General features: G+C 45.4%; 1 long non-coding RNA gene across 2 annotated transcripts; it reads right to left on the bottom strand.

Moving 5' to 3' along the window:
* Positions 1–5697: 5697 nt before the first annotated feature.
* LOC144719628 (uncharacterized) lies at positions 5698–24097 on the bottom strand. 2 transcript variants are annotated; one of them, XR_013585633.1, is made up of 6 exons: positions 23978–24097; positions 14103–14214; positions 13310–13372; positions 7173–7377; positions 6462–6533; positions 5698–6093 (listed from the first exon to the last, which is right to left on the bottom strand). It is a non-coding gene; the product is annotated as an uncharacterized LOC144719628 (long non-coding RNA). The 2 variants fall into 2 exon arrangements; XR_013585632.1 differs by lacking the exon at positions 14103–14214.
* Between the last annotated feature and the right edge of the window lie 859 nt (positions 24098–24956).

The raw sequence follows: 24956 nt of genomic DNA, 5'->3' as shown, positions 1-24956 counted from the left end.
GGTAAATGGTGAGTGGTGAGGGTGAGTAGTGAATGTTCAGGGTGAGTGGTGACTGGTGAGGGTGAGTGGTTAGTGTGAGTGATGAGCGGTGAGGGGTGAGGGTGAGTGGTGAGGGTGAGTGTGAGTGGTGAGAGTGAGTGGTGAGGGTGAGTGGTGAGAGTGAGTGGTGAGTGGTGAGGGTCAGTTGTGAGCTTGACTGGTGAGTGGTGAGGGTGAGTTGTGAGGGTGAGTGGTGAGGGTGAGTGTTGAGGGTCAGGGTGAGTGGTGAGTGGTGAGTGATGAGAGGTGCGTGGTGAGGGTGAGTGGTGAGGGTGAGTGTTGAGGGTGAGTGGTGAGGGTGAGGGTGAGTGGTGAGTGGGGAGCGGTGAGGGTGAGTGGTGAGAGTGACTTTGAGTGGTAAGTGGTGAGGGTGAGTGGTGAGGGTGAGTGGTGAGAGTGTGAGTGTTGACTGGTGAGTGGTGAGCAGTGAGTGGTGAGCTGTGAGTGGTGAGCGGTGAGGGTGGGTGATGACGGTGAGTGGTCAGTGGTGAGCGTGAGTGGTGAGGGGGAGTGGTGAGGGTGAGTGGTGAAAGGTGACTGGTGAGAGGTGAGGGTGAGCGGTGAGGGTGAGTGTGATTGGTGATGGTGAGTGGTGAGGGTGAGTGAGCGGTGAGAGTAAATGGTGAGTGGTGAGGGTGAGTGGTGAATGGTCAGGGTGAGTGGTGACTGGTGAGGGTGAGTGGTTAGTGTTAGTGATGAGCGGTGAGGGGTGAGGGTGAGTGGTGGGGGTGAGTGGTGAGTGTGAGTGGTGAGAGTGAGTGGTGAGGGTGAGTGGTGAGAGTGAGTGGTGAGTGGTGAGGGTCAGTTGTGAGCTTGAGTGGTGAGTTGTGAGGGTAAGTGGTGAGGGTGAGTGGTGAGGGTGAGTGTTGAGGGTGAGGGTGAGTGGTGAGTGATGAGAGGTGAGTGGTGAGGGTGAATGGTGAGGGTTAGTGTTGAGGGTGAGTGGTGAGGGTGAGTGGTGAGTGGGGAGCGGTGAGGGTGAGTGGTGACGGTGAGTGGTGAGTATGAGTGGTGAGATTGAGTATGAGTGGTGAGTGGTGAGGGTGAGTGGTGAGCGGTGAGTGGTGAGGGTCAGTTGTGAGCTTGAGTGGTGAGTTGTGAGGGTAAGTGGTGAGGGTGAGTGGTGAGAGTGTGAGTGTGACTGGTGAGTGTCGAGCAGTGAGTGGTGAGCAGTGAGTGGTGAACGGTGAGGGTGGATGATGACGGTGAGTGGTGAGCGTGAGTGGTGATGGGGAGTGGTGAGGGTGAGGGGGAGTGGTGAGGGGTGAGTGGTGAGGGTGAGGCGTGAGTGGTGAGTGTGAGTGGTGGGAGTGGTGAGTGGTGAGCGGTGAGTGGGGAGGGTGAGTGGTGAGCGGTGAGTGTGGAGGGTTACTGGTGAGCGGTGAGTGGTGAGTGTGAGTGGTGAGCGGTGAGTGGTGAGTGGTAAGCAGTGAGTGGTGAGGGTGAGTGGTGAGGGTGAGTTGTGAGAGTGAGTGTGAGTGGTGAGGGTGAGTGGTGAAGGTGAGTGGTGAGTGGTGAGCAGTGAGCGGTGAGGGTGAGTGGTGAGTGGTCTGGGTGAGTGGTGACTGGTGAGGGTGAGTGGTGAGTGTGAGTGGTGAGGGTTTGTGGTGAGCATGACAGGTGAGTGTGAGTGGTGAGGGTGAGTGGTTAGTGGTGAGGGTGAGTGGTGAGGGTGAGTGTTGAGGGTGAGTGTGAGTGGTGAGGGTGAGTGGTGGTGGTGAGCGTGAATTGTGAGGGTGAGTGGTGAGTGGTGAGGGGTGAGTGGTGAGGGTGAGTGAGCGGTGAGGGTGAGTGAGCGGTGAGGGTGAGTGGTGAGTCGTCAGGGTGAGTGGTGACTGGTGAGGGTGAGTGGTGAGGGTGAGTGGTGAGGGTGTGTGGTGAGCATGAGTGGTGAGTGTGAGTGGTGAGGGTGAGTGGTGAGTGGTGAGGGTGAGTGGTGAGTGGTCAGGGTGAGTGGTGACTGGTGAGGGTGAGTGGTGAGTGTGAGTGGTGAGGGTGTGTGGTGAGCATGAGTGGTGAGTGTGAGTGGTGAGGGTGAGTGGTGAGGGTGAGTGGTGAGGGTGAGTGTTGAGGGTGAGTGTGAGTGGTGAGGGTGAGTGGTGGTGGTGAGCGTGAATTGTGAGGGTGAGTGGTGAGTGGTGAGGGGTGAGTGGTAAGGGTGAGTGAGCGGTGAGGGTGAGTGAGCGGTGAGGGTGAGTGGTGAGTTGTCAGGGTGAGTTGTGACTGGTGAGGGTGAGTGGTGAGGGTGAGTGATGAGCGGTGGGGGGTGAGGGTGAGTGGTAAGGGTGAGTGGTGATGGTGAGTGGAGAGTGGTGAGAGTGAGTGGTGAGGGTGAGTGGTGAGAGTGAGTGGTGAGTGTGAGTGGTGATTGTGTGTGGTGAGCTTGAGTGGTGAGTGGTGAGGGTGAGTTGTGAGGGTGAGTGGTGAGAGGTGAGTGGTGAGGGTGAGTGGTGAGGGTGAGTGTTGAGGGTGAGTGTGAGTGGTGAGGGTGAGTGGTGAGGGTGAGCGGTGAGGGTGAGCGGTCAGCGTGAGTGTGAGTCGTGATGGTGAGTGGTGAGTGTGAGTGGTGAGGGTGAGCGGAGAGGGTGAGCGGTGAGGGTGAGTGGTCAGGGTGAGGTGTGAGTGGTGAGGCATGTGTGGTGAGGGTGGTGAGCGGTGAGGGTGAGTGGTGAGAGTGAGTATGAGTGTTGAGTGGTGAGGGTGAGTGGTGAGGGTGAGTGGTGAGAGTGTGAGTGGTGACTGGTGAGTGGTGAGCAGTGAATGGTGAGCGGTGAGTGGTGAGCGGTGAGTGGTGGTGGTGAGCGTGAATGGTGAGGGTGAGTGGTGAGTGGTGAGAGCTGAGTGGTGAGAGGTGAGGGTGAGTGGTGAGGGTGAGTTTGAGTGGTGATGATTAGTGGTGAGGGTGAGTGAGCGGTGAGGGTGAGTGAGCAGTGAGGGTGAGTGGTGAGTGGTCAGGGTGAGTGGTGACTGGTGAGGGTGAGTGGTGAGGGTGAGTGATGAGCGGTGGGGGGTGAGGGTGAGTGGTGAGGGTGAGTGGTGAGGGTGAGTGTGAGTGGTGATGGTGAGTGGTGAGTGGTGAGAGTGAGTGGTGAGGATGAGTGGTGAGAGTGAGTGGTGAGTGTGAGTGGTGAGGGTGTGTGGTGAGCTTGAGTGGTGAGGGTGAGTTGTGAGGGTGAGTGGTGAGGGCTGAGTGGTGAGAGTGAGTTGTGAGTGTGAGTGGTGATTGTGTGTGGTGAGCTTGAGTGGTGAGTGGTGAGGGTGAGTTGTGAGGGTGAGTGGTGAGAGGTGAGTGGTGAGGGTGAGTGGTGAGCGTGAGTGTTGAGGGTGAGTGTGAGTGGTGAGGGTGAGTGGTGAGGGTGAGCGGTGAGGGTGAGCGGTCAGCGTGAGTGTGAGTCGTGATGGTGAGTGGTGAGTGTGAGTCGTGAGGGTGAGCGGAGAGGGTGAGCGGTGAGGGTGAGTGGTCAGGGTGAGGTGTGATGGGTGAGGCATGTGTGGTGAGTGTGGTGAGCGGTGAGGGTGAGTGGTGAGAGTGAGTATGAGTGTTGAGTGGTGAGGGTGAGTGGTGAGGGTGAGTGGTGAGAGTGTGAGTGGTGACTGGTGAGTGGTGAGCAGTGAATGGTGAGCAGTGAGTGGTGAGCGGTGAGTGGTGGTGGTGAGCGTGAATGGTGAGGGTGAGTGGTGAGTGGTGAGAGCTGAGTGGTGAGAGGTGAGGGTGAGTGGTGAGGGTGAGTTTGAGTGGTGATGGTTAGTAGTGAGGGTGATTGAGCGGTGAGGGTGAGTGAGCAGTGAGGGTGAGTGGTGAGTGGTCAGGGTGAGTGGTGAGTGGTGAGGGTGAGTGATGAGCGGTGGGGGGTGAGGGTGAGTGGTGAGGGTGAGTGGTGAGGGTGAGTGTGAGTGGTGATGGTGAGTGGTGAGTGGTGAGAGTGAGTGGTGAGGATGAGTGGTGAGAGTGAGTGGTGAGTGTGAGTGGTGAGGGTGTGTGGTGAGCTTGAGTGGTGAGGGTGAGTTGTGAGGGTGAGTGGTGAGGGCTGAGTGGTGAGGGTGAGTGGTGAGGGTGAGTGTTGAGGGTGAGTGTGAGTGGTGAGGGTGAGTGGTGAGTGGTGAGTGGTGAGGGTTAGTGGTGAGTGTGAGTGGTGAGTATGAGCGTTGAGTGGTGAGTGTGAGTGGTGAGGGTGAGTGGTGAGAGTGAGTGGTGAGGATGAGTGGTGAGGGTGAGTGGTGAGGGTGAGTGGTGAGTGTGAGTGGTGAGGGTGAGTGGTGAGGGTGAGTGGTGAGCGGTGAGTTGTGAGTGTGAGTGGTGAGTAGTGAGCGGTGAGTGGTGTCTCGGACCGCATCTGTGAACATTTGGCACGTTTCATGACGGGGACTGCAAGATCCGACCGTGTCCCTCCAGTACTCGCCGAGGTGCACTGGCTTCCGGTATCCGAAGAAATGCATTATAAGGTCACACTCATTCCACAGACATTGCTTGCCACAAATTAATCACAATACCTTGCTGATCTCGTCAAGGAACATAAGCAATTGCATGAAGGTCAACATACATACATATATGCGCTATCCTCTTTGTTGTGACAGCCTCAACATTCAGTTTCTCGTATTTGACTATTTGCTTGGATGTATAGCGCTTTAATACTTTTCATTATAACATTAAATCATACGAATATTTGTACAACGCAAAATGGGCAAAACTGAAAATTAGCCAAAAGCCAATTCTGGAACGCACTTTCTAGTGCTTCAGTAGGCATTGGGTAGCACAAATCTAAACTGAGACTGCCTGGCACGTGACGTTTCCGCGCAATACTTTGAACGCTGTTCACCTTTCAATTTCAGGACATATAAGGGATATGCGTCCACATTCAATGGACATGCTGCTTATCGTGAGCGTAAGAACTGGTATTTTTCATTGTATGAATAATTACACCAATCGTAAAATCGAATAGTAAAATTTAAAACGCTCAATAGGGAACTCTCCATACACAAACAAATTACGCTTTATTATCCCATTTGTATGTATGTTGAACTTATTTTGCAATGTATCGAGCCAACCGCGCTAATCGGAGGTATGGGGGAAGGACAACAAACTAAACAAAAAGCAGTTCTAAATAAATTAGTTTTTCCAATCGAGATGATTTTAAAGTGCATAGCTCCAGTGGCTTCCTAATATCAGAAGGAAGAGTGTTCCAGATGTCCGCAGAAGTGCATCTGAAAGCGCGCGATGCGGTGACCATCTTCGTTTGATGGCCATCTAAAAGCCGCTGCCACTGCGAGGATGGCCGTAGTTCGCATGATGATAGTTTGTTATTTTACGAGATTAGCACGCTATTGTGGTTCATTTGTGGCAAGCACTTCGTGTGTAATGAGTGTGACCTTATAATGTATACATAATGTAGGTATAAAAACTAAACATATATAGTGATAAAAAAGTAATTTCCGTATAATTTTCCCCCTTCATTTCTCGTTGTTTCATTGTGCGTTTAGCATCATGTCACAAGTCAAATAATTACATTGAGAAAGTGTAATGGATCCTTACTCTCTAAAGCTAACCCATTTCCACTCCGTGAGTCTGAGTCTATTCATCTGTGAAAGTCTATGGGTGTATCTGTCAGTGGTCGCGTCTCTGTGAATGTGTTTCTATGTCAATCATTGCTGACTTCGTTGCTAAGGTAGCAATTTATTATTTGAATTATTGTATAGCTACAACATTTATGGGCGGGTTTAATACAATTTTAAACAGAGGACAAACCCACATTTAACAGACAAAGCTTCAGTGAGAGACCGGGACAGCTTGAGATCGGGGTTGTCCTAGCCAAGCGAGGATTTTGTATAGCTTTACATTGAACTAACACGGTATATAGGTTCAACAGAATCTCTATAATTTGTTGGTATCTTAACATCGACTCTATGAGTGTTGATTGTTTACACTGGAAAGCCTCTCGGTAAAATTGCTGCCTTCGCTAAAGATGATAGGGAATGGTTGACCAGACTTTTGGCTTCTCTAAGTTGGGGTCTTGCATCCTCCATCTTCATCCAAGACTGTCCGGTGCAACTTTAAAGCTGTCTCACAAAGAGAGCAGTCATCGATAAGTGACGGCATTAAGTAATCAGTGCAATATTCTCTCAAAGATACATAATCAATACAAATGCGAACATAGTCCACATAAATACTCTACCCCTCCCGCCAACCTTTAAAGCCTTTACATGTTGTTTTGGCAAGTGCTGTTTGCAAGCACCTATTAATGCTGGCATGGCCAAAGAAGTGGTTTTGTCGCCAGCATCACACCCGATTGCAATTGTCACTTCATTATGCATTGTATTATATACACATTCTTGATTTGACACACCCATGGTGGTGTTAAAATACTGACCTGTGTGAGTGAATTATTCATTTAGAGCGGATCATATTTTGTGATTCTCACTCTTACCTGTTTGAAGGGCTCTGAATTCATTCTGACTCTCTTCCTCCGATATTATTCAGTAGAATTACTTCACGAGGCCTGTAGAGGCAGAAGTGGACACACATCGGTTACACATCACCACCTTGACTTACATCGTGTCTGTCATTGGCTGGGGATCTAACCCAGGTATCCCAGCGGCCAAACACTTCCATAGAAAAATTACAATAACATTTACTCCGTCTATCGTTTTGCTCACCTTTATTTAGCCGTGTGCGAGCTCATTGATATTCATTATGTTTTATGATTGATACGCCTTAACTAGGATATATTTAATTCAGATTGCCTATTCAAACGGACGCCCTTTACCTAACCGTGTTAGAAAACATCGAGATTGATTATCTCTTATGATTGACGTCCTTAATCATATTAGGTAATACATCATTTGAAAACGCATTTCTTGAGAACTGCTTTTTGTGTTTAGTTTTCTGTCCTTCCCCCGCTCCTCTGATAAGAATGCTTGGTTGTGTACGGTGCAAAAGAAGTTCAACATACACGCATACATTGCGATCCTGCAATTACAGCAAAAACATAAACTACAATGAAATGCTAATTTAAATTACAATGTTACGTATAGTAAACAATTATATCCGAGCAAGCCTTATACTTTCGATATGGCAATTATGAGCTGTGTGCTATTAACCACTCTGTAGTATCAGTGCAGGTGCAGTCATTACTCACGGGGCTGATTTTCTACAGAATACTGAATGCCAGTATTTTTTCTTCCAGCAAATATAAATGATAATAAAGACTGCAGCATGGACTCCAAGGGTGATCGTAATGATGGCTCTGTGATGCAGCTTTGCAGATGGCACATTTGTTGTTGGCGTGGGAGTTGCGGTTGGAGTGGGGGTTGTGGTTGGAATGGGTGTTGCAGATGTTTGGTCTATTAAACACAAAGGCACACACAAGCACGTACACTCACATACACAGACAACGTGCAATTCGGCTTTCCAAGTGGGGCTCAAAACAAAATTTCACACATTCCTCTAAGCTGCTGAGGGTATATGTCGAAGGAACGCAACAGGAATGACAAAAAACTCGAAAAACGTGTCAACTATACTACTCACATACCAGATTTCATCTCAGATCGCCCATGCCTTCCTAACATTTGACTCAACTCAAACTAAAGTTTACGTTACTGTACCAATGAGCACATCTAACCAATGTCTAATTTTACTTACATTTCCTGACAAAAAAATAGAGGCTAAACACGTAATTTGCATTTATAACAGCTGCCAAATGTGATAGCCTTCTTGACTTTTATTCACAATTGCCTTGGCGCACAACCTATGTTTACCACAAATGACGATTCAATATGAGCCTCGGCTGGTGACTGATGTTATGGTGTTGGGCATTGTGTTAATGTGTTAATCCCGTTATGTCAGCACGTTTAAGGAAAATTGTACCATCCATCGTAGTTTGACCTGAACTGCCAAGTGGCAGTCCCTTATAGAGCGAGGGCAAGAAGAAAATAAAACTCGATCATGAAATAAATCTATAAACACACTATTTTTCAACAAACCATGCCTTTGACGAACTAAACCACTCAATCCAACACTCACCGATCACAACAATCACTATTTAGTGTGTCTATTTTTAAGAAATAAAATATACGTGACAAATAGAAAAGAAATATACGAAACAACGTAATCACATTTTTATAAACAAACGGTAATATGAATCCCAGAAAATGCAATGCAACAAAACAGTTTTAAATTCCACCGGTGGTGTAAGAATGTTATTGGCTGTGAACATTGTGAGGGCATGAGGCGTCATTTTCAAAGGAAAGAGATGGTCGTGGTTGGGGTCCAGTTAAGGGTTGATGGAGGGCATCGGTGCATTAATTCAGGTCGGTTGAGAAGGGCCCCGAAAAAGAAAAAATAGCCTGATTAATGGCTCCTTCAGGACACCTTCCAGAAGCTCCCTATGAATGTGTGTGTTCTGTGTTGAGAATACTTGGTGCTGGACTCAATTTGTAACGTACAATCACTTACGTTTTGAATCTAATTCAAGAAATGTTACTCCTGTGAAACTAGTTGTCACTTAATGTTGAGTGAAATTGAGATGTATTGTGGAATGTTTGAAAGCTGCATTTCCTTCATGGAGACTTAATTGTTATTCTCATATCTTACATTCATTGAATTTAAACAGACATTGCGATAAACTGTTCAAAATATTATTTCTGTCTTTCTCAATGAATGATGCACCCTAGAATATATTAATTACATTTAATGGAATTATTTTGTATTACAGTACTATTATTATAGGTTTTTATTTTTTTACAATGTATGCTAAGTTGTATTACACGATGTTAAATTATTTGTATAAAAAATTTCCAACAGCCAAAATTTTTGAGAGACCGCACAGTGCGTAAGTTGTACGAAAAGGGGTCATTGCTGTTTCATGCACTGTGCAATGCACCTTACAAATGAACAACTTAAAATGTCAGGCATCCTGCCTGAAACACTTTAGGCTATTCAGGGAAAACTCAAATGTCAGAGGATGAGTCTAAATTTTCACGTCAGAAATTTGAGGTCATCGCTTGCAAACTTTAAAGTGAAAACCTGAACATTTCAGGAAAGTTTTCTGGCCTTGAAATTGAGGCTTGTTCCCCTGAAATTTGAGTTGTCCTTTAATTGTCTGAAGTGCTTCGGCCAGTATACCTGAGAGTTTCAGGAAAATTTCCCGAAATGTTTAAAGAGTGTATTATTTCTGTTAATCTGGCACAACAATGTTAACTGACCTGCCATATATTGCCTATACAGGCAGAACTTGCGTAGCACTGAAAATGCGTTTCTGGAGAAGTGAGTGCTAAACGAAGTAGTCCTAAAAGGGGTCATTACAACAATGTATGCACGGTAATGCGTTCGTTATTTATTTCTTATAAGCAATATATCAGGGCATAATTTGGGTATCGGTAATCACCCTAATAATAACAATAATACAGGTGATAAACTTTATTTTACACGATATGAGAATAGCTTTTCTCATTTTTTCTGGAAACAAAACAGGTGTTAAGATGTTAAAACACCAAACTGAAACATTTTCCAAGGAATCATGTCTGCATTTAGCACAATACTTGTGGTCATATTCTGATAATATATGCATTGTCTTTGAAACTGATTGGTCCACACCAGACAGCTTTCTTTCGAGTCTAGTCTCAAACGGTGTTAGACCATAAAAATAATGGTGTATTATAATATCAGTATTATGCACTCTACTCACATTCTACTGCACTTTCACAAGGCAGCAGTGCGAGACAAGGTTGGATGAGCTGCTGTGCTCCCAGTCCGGGTCTTTCTCAGTGATAAACCCCAGCACCTCCGTGATCTTATAGTGGTGCCCTCAGTCTACATTTATGTGGGGAGGTTTATTTTTGATAGAGCCTGATTCTCAATTTTGGTCTCGTGAAAAGACAAATATGCTCTATCAGCCTGCCTCTCGCCTTGCACATGGCCTGCCACAGATCACCACCACGCCAATACTGAGAAGTAAAAAAAATCGATACAAGGTTATAGATTCATTTTTTAAAATGTATTTGTGACTATGAATGGGGTCTGTTCGGCTGCCTGCTGCTATTAGGGCCAGTCTTGACTTTCCTCCTCCTTGAAGTCAGCAATTGCCTGGCGGAGGATGTGGCGCCATTGAGGTCGGTGGATGGCTTGCCCCTACCAGCTTGTGATGTCCACGTCAGTTTTTTAAAGATATACTGTCAGTGTGTCTGTAGTAATTCCTCTGACAAACATAGGAATTCTCACTGTAGTCGAGCTGGGAGTCGACGGCTTGTTTGGTGAGATGAGAATCCGGCATCCACACAAACAATATTTGGTCCAGCGAAGTTTGTGCATGAGGACCATTTTCTCAATGCAGGTGACAATTGGCTTCAAAGAGGATAATCGAATTTGTCCACTGATATTCCCACTCGATGTGATGAATCTTCCAGAAGCATAGTTTGGTGGTACCTCTCCAAATTGGTTTAACCAAATTGGTTTCACATCCCTCAAGGAATATAGGGATGATGACTGCATTATACACCTGAATCTTTGTATTCTTCCATAGGTCACAGTCAAGTGAAAACCCATTGTATAAGTTTTGCAAAGGAAGTACTTGTGTGCTGGATCCTGTGATTAATATCAGTGTCCATGTTGGCACTTTGAGAGAGATGGCAAGTGAGATAATGTTGATCTGTTGTGGGTCATGTGCACGGCGCGAGGCAGGCTGATAGAGCATCTTTGTCTTCTCGATGTTACATGAGAATCATAGGCTTTGGTAAACTTGTACAACAGGATCCAATGTGGAATGGAGGCCAGTCTTTGTATTTATGCGAGATTGGCACAGCCAACTGACGATAAGGAATGAATGCCTTGGATACTTTAGTCTTTGAGCAGAGACAATGAAGATTAAAATGCTGCCCATTCATTCTCTATTGGATGTCAAGTCCAGTGAGAAGACAGTATTTAATGTGAACCAGAATGACCGCTAAGAAGATAGAGAACAGTGTTGGAGCAATAACACCTCCTTGCCTGACCCCAGTTTTCATTACGAATTAGCTCCTGTTCAGTTCTAATACAGAAAACAGTGGCAGTGATCTGATCGTGAATAAGCCTTAGGACCTTAATACATTTTGTATGGAAGTCAAATCTAGCCAGTACCTTCAATATAATTGAATCAGAATCATAATCTGTATTTTTCCTGAAAAAATCCAATGAGCTATGAAGCTCTTTTTCAAAGATGTCCAGTAAATTGACATGAAGCCTTGTAAAGGGCCATTGTTAAATCGATGAAGACCATGTACAGGTTCTGATTGTGTTCGCGACACTTGTCCTGGATTTAGTAAGCAATGAAGATAATATTAGTGGTCTCGTGTGATGGCCTTGACCTGCACTGAAATTCCGGCAATATTTTCTCTGAGAATATTCCCTGCTAGTAGGAGTCAAGGCAGATCAAGCAAATACCTTCATAATGTCCACATTCCAATGTATCTCCTTACTTCTAAATTATAATAATGATTACATTGCATCAAGTCCTCCGGAACCTTGTCATTGTACCAGAGTTGAAGAATGTTTGTGGAGCATCTCTATCAGTTCTTCACCTCCGACCTTGTAGACTTTCACTGGTATGCCATCTGGTCCTGCAGACATGTTCTACTTGGCTTGAATGATAGCACTTCTTACTTCTTTGAAGGCAGGGGAAGGGGAGGCTAGCAAGAGGAATGGATTCAAATAGTGGAATCAATGACCCACGGTTTAGGAGTATTTCGAAATGCTCCTTCCATCTGACTTAATTTTCATTAAGGAACATTGACCAATAATTGGGCTCAATGTGGTGTGGGACCATAGGTTCTTGGACCGTAAATTACCCTTGTAGCCTAGAATCAAGCTCCTAATGACATGTATATCAGTGTGAAGCTCGATCGTTTTGTCATTTTCTTGCCACAACATGTCTTTAATATGGATTTTTGTTTGGGCTTCAACATTGATTTGCTGGTTTGACTGTTTCTTCTGCCGGTATCAGATGTCATTTTTCCATATACGAGGGGATTACATTTTTTAGTAGAGCAGGTCCTGCATTTTAGAATTATTCTAATCAAACCAATCTTGGTTCGTACTTCACACTCGTCTATTGGGCTAGCATCTCCGATTAGCAAGGTTGACTACATACAGTGTGAAAGCTCAACATACATAATACATATCTCGTGCTTGAGAAATATCAACCCTCATCTCAACACTGCAATGAGGATATGCCAGTCTGTGGTGGTGTATGCCTGTAATCCTGCACTGTTGAATCAAGGATTCATGAAACCCCCAAATATTGTGAAAGCCACTTCGTGGCATTTAGGTGCCGCACCATGACATCCCAGAAGATGGCAGTACAGCAAGTGGACTAGTTGACATCTATCTATACAGGGATAGTGTAACCCCCTCACGTGTGTAAGTTTCTCCAGGTGCTCTGGTTTATTCCCACGGGTATAAACACTCATTTATTGGCTGAAAACATCTGAATCGAAACGTCCAATGCAGGACCCCCCTGAAAAAGAGTCCCACAACTCAATGCAGCTTTCCTGGATATATAAACATAATAACGGAACACTTAACAGCAATATCAACTGCATCACTTCCCATCCTGCCTACCGTACTCCACTGGTTATCTGCAGAGATCGTCAAACAGCCTCTGGAATCAACTGCAGCAGGTTAAACTGGAGCCTTCGCATCCACAAGAAGCTTGAGAACCCTCACGCTGGCCCCATCTCAAGTCCCATAAATCATTTTGCGACCATGCAATAGAGATGGAGATCGGCATGGGACAGTACTGAGGTCCACAACAAACACCTTGTTGTTGCAGAAAAACACAACTGTAGGATTTCGACCTGCTCTGGAATATCAAAGATATTTCACTATGTGACTGTGGATATGGTAGCCAAAGGAACCAAATTTTAACTCTTGCCTGTAAAATATGCGTTACAGAAAAATTCGAGAGTATCAGGAAAACCACCACCCTAAGTAATTATGTAGCTCATGAACCTCAAATTTCAGGTTTAGCTTTTTACCCATAATCTCGTAATATGGTAGAAGAACGGCTCAACTTTGGACATCTGTGGCACCCTTTTTTCAAATTTCTAATAATTTTGCTCAAGTATATTTAGCCTTCAATAAGTTATTAGTTGCTGTGATCTTGGAATTTTGGACCTGTCAGCCTTTGCTTTCATATCATGAAATATGTTTTTAATTATTCCAAAGCAACCCTAGTAGTGTGGTTAAATTGGTATTTGTGTTGGTGGTAATGATAGTGTTACTGCTAATGATGATGATGCTTACAGAGTATTAGAAAAATGAGAAGATGACACCGGTCCATTATTTAATAAATGCAGGTCAGGAGTTCTGTAAAAGAATTAAAAAAAAGTTAACACAGACACCCATATCTTCATTGTACTGTGTAACAGGTGTGGGCTTACCTGTGATGAATCACACGTAAAATTTATCACTCAACAGCATGTCAAAGTCCCCCTGTGGAAATTGCGAGTTCGGTACTGTATCTTGCTGATGCATGTTACGTGTTCAGGTGAAAATGTCACGTGAATTAGGGCATCAAATGCACCATACAGTTTCTATAAGTAAGGTGAAGGTTCACGTAATGCATAGCGACTCAGGGATTGGAACCTAAGTAACAAATTCACATTAGGACACGCCCAGACAGCAGTTTACAAATTCATGTTGGACAGGCTGAAGATGGGTAAGCGTGCATTGTCTTGGAGCTTAGGTGTACATTTTAAAATTAATAATATACTTGAATGATAATTATGATACATCAACGTTAATTAACTGTTGGCTAATTGGCTAATGGAGGTTATTTTATGTATAGTTATATTTTATATGAAAATTGATTTTTATAATTTTATATATAAAATAGCTGTGGCATGTGGGCTGATGATGTGTCTCTTGGTCACTGTTGCAGGCACGATATGTTATTTTAAGCATTTTTTTTGCTATTGCGTGATTTACCATTTTTGGCACTGAAGTGTGAAAGGAAATGGCGTCAGCGATCTCATTGTCAGTTCGAGGTGCCAGCCATCTGGTTCCCCTTGGCAACCTCCCAACCCAAAGTCCTTACCATGCCCAACCCTCGATAAGGGCCATCCATCTGCTGAAGCCATGCGGCACATGATCACCCCCCTTCGTCTCTTCATCCTCCTTATGGCTGACACCATTTCAGCACAGAGAAGCTGGTTGGTAGAGTATACCATTCGGAAACACGTGCCACATGCACATTTATCAGGCAGGTCGTCAGTCCCACCTCAGCTTCCACGAGTATGCATTAATTTAATATAAAGTCAACCCAGCAATATCCCCGAAATCGTATGAAGGATTTTGTGACAAAAGAGTCAAGTTTTAACTTCAATACCTTATTAAATGTCCATACCAGTCAACCCCATATCAGTGCCTACTTTATTACAGATCAATTCAGACCTTATTGGCACCCCGTTCCCTTGTGTATCTCAACGTTCATCCTACAAATATACATACGTTTGCCTGTACTGAAACGGATGTGCGCCGTATGGATCTGAAAACTAAATTTCCCTGTACATGAATACGGGAAAACCATATGGGTTGACAGGTATGAGTATTCAAGTCTCTTCTCCGTAAAGGAGGATTATAGCTTTGAAGACCTGAACCTTTATCCTCCAGTCCAAATTATGGCATTGCCAGACACTATGATTGAACGTTTCCATGGCCTCTTTTCCACGTATTTGGACGTCTTTAGACGTCTGGGCCTGGCTCACAGGGCCATGGGAACGCTTTGGGCAGGCGGGAGTCTTTGGACCTCTGTCCCTGAGCTCCCGTTGTCCTGAATAACACTACCTAGGTAAGTTAATCTCTTCATCACTTCTACATTTTCGCTTACTTTTACTGGCCATATAGCTTAATTCACGGAGTGACAAAATGCCTATATTTTGGCTTCATCCAGCAGATCTGTAATCCCAAAGGTTTTAGTTACAGTTCCAGGATCTCAAGAGCTATAACAAGGAGTTCGAGAGACTCAGCGAAAATCACAGCATCTTCAGAAAAGAATGTAGTTCTACCAGTAGATAGGGCAGCTATGAGTAGTTGTTAAAAATGCTCAGCCAATTTTTATCGTTCTGATAAGAGCCTTCTATTGCTTGCATTGATTGAGGTCCCCTTGTACTGAGGCTTTGCGTGTAGACGTTGTAGGGCTAGGTAAGCAGGTCTAGGGTTCCCAGTCCACAGGCGACCCTCTACCTCCCCTCAACCAATCACTTCTTGTCCTTTCTCAAGAGGACCTCACCTCGCCAATCAGGTTCCTGTGCACTTCCATCTTACCATAGTCTTACTGAGTGGCTCTTTTCAATGGTCTTCAGCGTCTCTACAGATGTAAAGCGCTATTTTTGGAGAGTTTCACTCCAAGGCATTATTTCAGTAGTTCTTAACTTGGGGTGCACGCACCCCCTGAGGGTGTGAGACATGCAAGATTGTTTTCGAAGTTAAATAATCGAAAACACAAATTTATCATGGGCACGTAAATACAGCTTACTTTGTTTCATCAAACCTAACATTATACCTTTTATAAGATTGAGAACTAAAGGGTGCAGGCCGCAGTAAAAAGGATAAGAATCACTGCCTTATTTGAAGGCTACCCACAGTTGACCGGGGTCTTCTAAGCTGCTGAGCACCTCAAACCTGTTCAGACTGCAATCGATATTTCAGAGGTCTTCTAATCTCGGAGCGTCTTGAAAAAGTATTTTTCTGAGCTTCAGTCAGATCCTGGGGGTTTCTATCACAAGTTTGTGGTACGAGGTAAGAAGCTCAGTGCTCTGAAACACCCTATAGTTCTGCAGTATTTTCCAGCAAGTACTTATGAGTATTTGGTGTATTTCCTTTACAGCGTTTCCAATATTGTAAATCCATGTCCACCGGTGTGAGTCGGGACGCTGAAACCAGGAACCTGCGATTCTCAGCGCCCTATCCTTTGCAAAGTCTGGCAGAATCGAGTCAATGGTGTTCTGTTTTAAAGCTTCATGGGGACCCAATACAAATTTATAGCCAGCTCAATTGATGCCACCGAATGTGTTAAAGTCACACAATGTGGCCAATGGATTAGTGTAGAAGTGTTCCTTCTCGAGATCACTCTCTTCGGTAGGAGCGTACGCTGAAATGCAAGAGATGCATCCCAAGGAGTGCCTCATTCTCACGTACATTATACCCTAATCAATGTCCTGGATCTTCTTGACTGGCGGAGCCAGCCATGAGGAGATTGAAAATGATATTATTCTCCGATGCATGCCCCCAGCGCATCCAGATCAGTAGAAGGTGTAGCTACCTACACTTAAGAAGTTCAACATACGTACTACATCTCGCCAATGCCCGGACGGTGCACCTCGGACAGAGCGTCCACTTCCATTCTGAGGTCACACAGCTCCCTCGCCAGTAATGGTAGCTTTCCATCATCTTTGACGGTTAGTAGAGTCCAGGAGCCAAATCGGATGTCCTGCTTCAGGTCTACCCTAGGGTGAAGCGTTTTAAGTGGTTGTTTCCTGAGCACCAGTTTGGCAACACGAGTCCCCACCCGCTGACAAGTGATCATTGGTGTGGGTCACAATGGTTCATCTGGGACAGATAGTAAGAGATCTTGATGTTGGATCGTATGCTCTCAACAGACTGACTTTTAACAAAGCCGAGTTCCAGGCCTGAGCTAAACCCATAACTTGTGGTCATAGAGTTTTAGGAATCTGCACCCCCCCCCCCATCGTTCGGGGTGAAGAAGGTAGGTAAAATGACATCACATTTTATATATATATTACATTTCACAGTGGCATGTATGACGAGTTATTCGGTGGAGCACGGCACGGTGGCTAGTGGTAGGGGGCATGAGGGTGTTGGTGAAGTGCAGCGTACGATGAGAGATGTGATGAGATGTCTCAGTTGTATCATTGTTTTACGAGCATTATTAACGTTTTTTTTAGGTACTTTTGATCAATTAAAATATCTATAAAGCAATTTGACGGTGATTAAAACGTTGTGATGGTAAAATCGAATCAATTTTATGGCAGTTATTTTAATTCAACGTAATGAAACTTTCTCAGTACTATTGGATACAATGGACAACATAGCCACTATGCAGACTCAGATTTAGCACTGAGCTCCAGAAGTTTTGGTGTGAACACAGTTTACCCAGTGCTTTGACAGATTCATTTGGCTGTTGATTCCGATAGGGAACAACATATATATTTTATACCCATGTTTAGCAAAATATGATTTGCCTCATTTATCTCCATATATTTAGTGCCTGAAAGTATGCATCACACGCTAAAGTCGGCGTACACGCGCACGGCGTACAGTGGGAGCAAACGAGATGGAGGTGTTGCTGTTGCTAGGCATGATGAGAGGGCCGGAGATGAGTAGGGAGCAAATAAGGACACGGGCGCTGATTGGCTGGGAGTTGTTGTTATCGAGATGTGCGGCCGCGCTGTCTGAAGATGGTAGCAGGTGGCAGGGAGTAATTAAGGACACAGGGCACTGATTGGCTGGAGGTTGTTGTTGTCCCAAAGGAGGTGACGTGATGTCTGAGGACGGTAGCAGGTGGTAAGAGGTAATTAAGGACACAGGGCGCTGATTGGCCAAGACGTTGTTGTTGTCGCGGAGTGGTGCCGCATTGTCTGGAAAAACATGCCAAGTGGCAGCGGGGGCTGGGGGCGAGTGGCGTCGCGGGAGGATGCACCTGATTAATTGGGAATTAATTGGCTCTGGGATAAAGAGAGGGGTTTTTGGAGGAGACGGGAGTTCGCGCCTGGGAGGAGACAGAGGATGGAAGAGTCGGAGCAGCAGAGCTAATTACAGTGTAGGGTTGCAGTGGAGAAGTGTAGGGTAGCAGTGGAGAAGTGTAGGGTAACAGTGGAGAGTGTAGAGTAGCAGTGAGACGACGAAGCCAGTAGAAAGCGGCTGGAGTGTGGGAAGAGAAGCTGATGTCGTTACGACAGAGTGGGACGGCGGAGCTGATAAAGAGCAGCCGAACTGTGGCGAAGAGAGTGGAGAGGAGAGTCGACGGAGGAGTGAGGTGGAGCGAGTGAGGCCGGCAGAACGCGGCGAGCGAGCGGAGAGCGAAGAGGAGAACTGTGGATTGGTGTTAGAAGAGGAACTTTGAGTGATGTTGGATGGAGGAGTGTTGATCGAAATACGCGAAATAAAGTAAAGAGGAAAAACAAGAAGCTGTTGTGTCGGTTCGAGCACTACATATATAAAAGGCAAGGTTGTGAATGTGTGTCTGTTCAAAATGTTTAGCGTACTTCCCGACATGCAACAAACTGCAAATTTGCCATGTGGGTACTTTCCAGACTGTACAGCATGCAACAATTCCAAAAATACACTTTTTTGAGGGGCGGGGGAGCTCAATAATGCACATATTTTTTGCACAGCAAGTGAGCTGTGACGTCAAATCTGCCACGTGACCCGCGCATGTGGAAGCGTAAGGCATTGTAGTGTAGTGGTTCGCGCACTTCGCTACGAACCTGGCGACCCGAGTTAGATTCCCGCTCATGGTCAACACCAGTCACGATTATTTTCACCGGTCCTGGGCCTCCCCTAGGTCGACTCAGCCTCAAACGAGTAACTGCTGTGATGTGTGAACATCGCCACTGGGGAGACAAAGGCGGCCGGGCGTGGTGGATCCAAGTCTCGGGCAAAGCCGGGTAGTTAAAGCTAGTGTAATAATACAATTAGATATTACATCTTGTCTTGCCTCACGGCAGATGTGGAGCGTCCGTTCACAGGAAGTTCCTGTTTTCTTATGCTAATTTTGGTCACGTGACCAGGAAGTGACGATGTTAGATTTCCACTGTACCACGCGGGCGTCGGCCATTACACAGATAAGTCAAGATGGCGGCACGCATCGCATCTCAGTGAGACCACAGCCGCACTTGTCCATTGTGGGAGCTTAAGAAGCATTATCTGTAAGTTGTTTATATTCCTATAATATTGGCTATGCTGTTGTAATGTTGGAATGACCGTTATAGTGATGTAATGCCTTTATGGTGCCGTTAAGTTGTTGTAGTAAATACGAGGCCGAGTTAGTAACGAAGCCTGCGACTTTCCTTATTGTGGATGTTACTTGTGATTTAGTAGGTCGAGTCAGACTTGTGCCCAGGTGGCTATGTTGCAATCCTGAGAGTAAAGATGACGAAGTATCTCATCCACAGTTTAGTGTTATGTGTAATGCTGTACTTTTGGGGTGCAGTGGGATTAATACACGATGTGCCTGTATGCAACGCACCGGCTTGTGCTTTTGTCTAGCTGTTCAGTGGTAATGTAGGGGCCTGGTCCGTCCAGGATCTATTGTTATCTAAGACAATGTTCTGATGCTGTGGTGTTCATTGTGTTGGTGTTTCCGGATTATAGCAGATGCTGTATCTGTGTTTTCTCACCAGTTTTACCTTGTTACAATCAATAAATGACGATTGGAGTTGGACGTTCATCCTGGCTCTGAGGGTTTATTGAACGCAAGGTTATCTACTCGACTAGCGGTGCAACGCAGCGCACAGCGAGGCCGAGATACATCATCTATACATATTATTATGATTGCATGTCAATAATATGCTTAAATTAAGTAGACATTTCCGTGGGAATTAGAAAAAAAAGTTTAGCTACTTTTGTTCAAATGTGATAAATGTATGTAAGTTTAACTTATTTCATAGTGTGTAACCCAGCCGTGCTAATCAGAGGTGCGGGGAATGTCTTATAATTTCGCGAGCTGGGCAAGCATTAGTAGGGTGATTGAGCAGTGTGGTGTTTTGTGGCACGTGGGCTGACGCAGAGTCTCTTGGTGAATGTCGCAGATACATGAAGGCTCTCAGTAAGATAACATTTCGAAACAAAGTGTTGCTGTCACGTGGCCTACTCGTGTGTGTTCCTGCGCGAAGCTGTCCGGTCATCTCAAGCAGCCGTGTGACGACGAGGAAGGGGACATGAACACAACGCAATTTTAACATCACTCGTCTCTGAATAGTCTTCATCCGGCCTGTTCTCCCGTTACGAGCACGCCGAGAGAAGGGGCAGACGGGCCGGCTACAAGGACACGATTCAACAGGTGACATGGTTACATAACCGACGTCGGTTATTAAGGGTAACTCATGTTAATAGCTGTCACGTGGTTAAATAATGAACGTCATTTACTTGAGACATTAATCCGAATAGACTTTCATCTGATTAATTAATAGCTTAAGAGACAATGTCAATGGGCCTTCATTTGGTAAAATAAAGTATGCCATATACAACAGGAAGGTAATTTCATTGAGCTATTTCCTGGTGACAAGAAAAGTACATTACATTTTAAACTATGATCCAATAAAACAACATTTCAAACATTTCAGTTTACATTCTGATACGCGTAAACAGTGATCATCAGCCATGATCAAACCACTGCTGGATGAAGTTATTCCCAAGCCATCGCCATCTCTCACGATCCCAAGATGCAATAATCCGCCAAGCGTCTGGACACGAGCTGATTCAATTGCTTACAGATGCGTCTCATTCCTTATTTGCCACTTCGTCGTCATTCTTGCTTTCGGCCATCATCCCTTTTAACAATGTATGGCGACCAAACTTTGGATAATGCCGTTAACTCGCATACATTCTCTAAATTTACATGTTCATCTGTCTGCCTCTATGCAAATCCAAGCATGCATCTCTCTATTCTTCATATTTGGTAATGGCCATGTCCCTGTACCTTGGGAATTTTTGCTGTACTAATATGACGATATCGGGGCACATTCGAGGTTATTGGGCATTGTGGATTAGAACACACACTCGTGCATATGCGTTTTTGCTAATAGCAAGCACGTATATACACAGACTACAGGAACAAGTGCTGTTAGCGAGTAGCAGCACCTATGAAGGCTGGTACAGAACACGAGGGGGTGGGTGGCCAGCACCACGCCCGGCCGCCTTTGTCTCCCCTGTGGCGATATTTTCAAATCGCACCACTCATATGAAGCTGAGTCGACCTAGGGGAGGTTTTTTTTAGTGCAGCGCGCAAACGTTACACTACCGCTCTCCCTATACACACAATATAACAATAAAATACCCGCCATTCACAACTAAGTGTCGGTGACGTCACCAAGGAGCTTATGCCAGGCCAGGTGAACTTTGAGGCCACGTGAAGTGTCGAAGGTTCGGTAACAGGAGGTCTCGGGACAGACCCAGGTGCCATGGGTGGGCTGACTGAGATGATCGGTACAGTGAGGGAAAAAAGTATTTGATCCCCTGCTGATTTTGTACGTTTGCCCACTGACAAATAAATGATCAGTCTATAATTTTAATGTTAGGTTTATTTGAACAGTGAGAGACAGAATAACTACAAAATCCAGAAAAACGCACGTCAAAAATGTTATAAATTGATTGGCATTGTAATGAGGGAAATAAGTATTTGACCCCTCTGCAAAACATGACTTAGTACTTGGTGGCAAAACCCTTGTTGGCAATCACAGAGGTCAGACGTTTCTTGTAGTTGGCCACCAGGTTTGCACACATCTCAGGAGGGATTTTGTCCCACTCCTCTTTGCAGATCTTCTCCAAGTCATTAAGGTTTCGAGGCTGACGTTTGGCAACTCCAACCTTCAGCTCCCTCCACAGATTTTCTATGGGATTAAGGTCTGGAGACTGGCTAGGCCACTCCAGAACCTTAATGTGCTTCTTCTTGAGTCACTCCTTTGTTGCCTTGGCGGTGTGTTTTGGGTCGTTGTCATGCTGGAATACCCATCCACGACCCATTTTCAATGCCCTGGCTGAGGGAAGGAGGTTCTCACCCAAGATTTTACGGTACATGGCCCCGTCCATCGTCCCTTTGATGCGGTGAAGTTGTCCTGTCCCCTTAGCAGAAAAAAACACCCCCAAAGCATAATGTTTCCACCTCCATGTTTGACGGTGGGGATGGTGTTCTTGGGGTCATAGGCAGCATTCCTCCTCCTCCAAACACGGCGAGTTGAGTTGATGCCAAAGAGCTCCATTTTGGTCTCATCTGACCACAACACTTTCACCCAGTTAGATTGCGTACTTAAAGATATGTCATTAACCCACCACCTGACAAAGCCAATTAGTAAGGTTTGTCACGTAAACAAAACATGCCACTTAGTTACTACTTCAGCATACCGGTTGTGTGTTGGAAAGTAAACCCATTTACAATTTGAGTACTGTGACGTTTCGCTGGTGATCACAGCCAGCTTCATCGGACAATTTGCCAGAATTAATCTTACTAATGTCCTTTATCGGGTGGTGATGGTGGGTTAACGACACATTAATATTTACGCGATATAACCCAAAAAACACTTTTTATATTAATAATATTGGTCGCGAAAGCCTACGTGTTGAAATGGTGATTACCAACGTAAATGAGATAACCCTTTAGGGCAGCACCTATACGTTTTACACTACAATTGCCAAGAAAGTGCAGCAGCACTTAATTTGCAATAACTTTGGCTCAAGTAACAATACAACCCCAGGCACGTTAAAGAGGCATTCAACCAGCATCATGTTTTGCCTGTCTCGTTTCTATTGCTGGCTGGTGTTGTTCCGTCTGATTTGTCTTGTTCGTTGGTGTTGTTCTGTCTCGTTTGTATTGTTCATTGGTGATGTTCTGTCTCGTTTGTGCAGTTTTATTTCCTCAATGAAGAAAGAAATCCCCGTAATATTTGCATCTGAATCATTCAGATGTTCACTGGCAAACTTCAGACGGGCATGTATATGTGCTTTCTTGAGCAAGGGGACCTTGTGGGCGCTGCAGGATTTCAGTCCTTCACGGCGTAGTGTGTTACCAACTGTTTTCTGGGTGACTATGGTCCTAGCTGCCTTGAGATCATTGACAAAATCCTCCCGTGTAGTTTTGGGCTGATTTCTCACCGTTCTCATGATCATTGCAACTCCACGAGGTGAGATCTTGCATGGAGCCCCAGGCCGAGGGAGATTGACAGTTCTTTTGTGTTTCTTCCATTTGCGATTAATCGCACCAAATGTCACCTTCTCACGAAGCTGCTTGGCGATGGTCTTGTAGCCCATTCCAGCCTTGTGTAGGTCTACAATCTTGTCCCTGACATCCTTGGAGAGCTCTTTCGTCTTGGCCATGGTGGAGAGTTTGGAATCTGATTGATTGATTGCTTCTGTGAACAGGTGTCTTTTATACAGGTAACAAGCTGAGATTAGGAGCACTCCCTTTAAGAGTGTGCTCCTAATATCAGTTCGTTACCTGTATAAAAGACACCTGGGAGCCAGAAATCTTTCTGATTGAGAGGGGGTCAAATACTTATTTCCCTCATTAAAATGCAAATAAATTTATAACATTTTTGACAAGCGTTTTTCTGGATTGTGTCGTTGTTATTCTGTCTCTCACTGTTCAAATAAACCTACCATTAAAATTATAGACTGATCATTTCTTTGTCAGCGGGCAAACGTACAAAATCAGCAGGGGATCAAGTACTTTTTCCCTCACTGTAGATGCACCAGCTGCACCCCCTACTGTGCTAACTTCGCCCGGTTACTAAAAGCCCACAACAACAACCGCCGCCATTCGTCACTAAGTAGCGGTGATGTCACTATGGCGCTTGTGCCAGGCTAAGTCAACAAAGACAAAGATCCCCCGTATAGCCTTAACAGACTGTAGGGACAAGTGCTGTTAGCGAGAACCTATGAAGGCCGTAACGGTACACGAGGGGGTGTGTGGTCAGCACCACGCCCGACCGCCTTTGTCTCCCCAGTGGCAATGTTTACACACTGCACCGGGTATTTATTTGAGGCTGATTCGAACTATGGGATGCCCAGGAACGGTTCAGATAATCGTCACTGGTATTTGCCGTGAACGGGAATCGAGCCTGGGTCACCAGGTTCATAGCGCAGCGCGCTAACCGATACACTACCGCTCCCCGCTAAGTCCACATACTTATACACACACACACATCTACACACACTCACATACCGTTGAATACTCACTTGTAAGCCGAATTCACTGCTTCATGGAGGAACAAGACTATTATTATTTTTATAAACTTTTTCAAGGCAATAACACCTGTCCTTTAAACCTCTGATGCAGGCCAAATACACCACCACTATGGGGGCAGTGAAGATTATATAGCAAGGTGTGGCTTAGAGAGGTAGGCGGAGACTCTAAGAGTCCAAGGTTAAGCTCAAAAGGACTTCACAAATAATATCTCAACCAACTCGTCAAAAATACTGCCATGAAACCATTCAATAGGCAACATTTCAAGCAATGGCTCCTGATCGTCGTAGAGCTACAGAAGCCCGAGATTGAAAACGAATTTCCTTGGCACTGCTTTTTGTGTTTAGATTTTTGTTCTTCCTCTGCTCCTCCAATTAGCTTAATTGCTTATGTACCGTGCGAAATAAGTTCAACGCACATACGAGTAATTATGAATTCGTCACGAAGTAAACTGGGTATTTCTGAAATCCAGGTATCCCTCTATTTACGAACGTTCGGTTTACGAAGCTCCACGTTTAAGCAATGGACAAATTATGGACACTTTTTTTAATTGAATTTCCGCTTGAACGATATTTCACACGGAATGTGTCATCAGATCAAACAAGAGAACATCTCGCTGCCGTGGCCAAATATATCCCTGGTAAAGCCCCTGGAGCTCGAAGCTCTTTTTTTCAAAGGGGGTGACTCGGCCGGCAGACAACACCAGACATTCCACAAATACACTCGCCCACCCACCCACACATCGCCCACCCACCCACACATCGCCCACCCACCCACACATCGCCCACCCACCCACACATCGCCCACCCACCCACACATCGCCCACACACTCAACTCACACGATAAAAAAAAAGTTGATTCGTAAAAGGTGTGGCTCCGAAACTACGTGGTCAACAATGGTAACTCACAAGGAAGTAAGTCTAACGTTTTTTATTTGCATTCACTAAATCTGTCACTGTTGAGATGCTAGCT

The sequence above is a fragment of the Lampetra planeri genome, chromosome 6, assembly GCF_965212315.1.
Source record: "Lampetra planeri chromosome 6, kcLamPlan1.2.h2, whole genome shotgun sequence".
In the NCBI taxonomy this organism is placed as follows: domain Eukaryota; kingdom Metazoa; phylum Chordata; class Hyperoartia; order Petromyzontiformes; family Petromyzontidae; genus Lampetra; species Lampetra planeri.
This window is presented reverse-complemented; position numbering and strand designations above follow the sequence as displayed.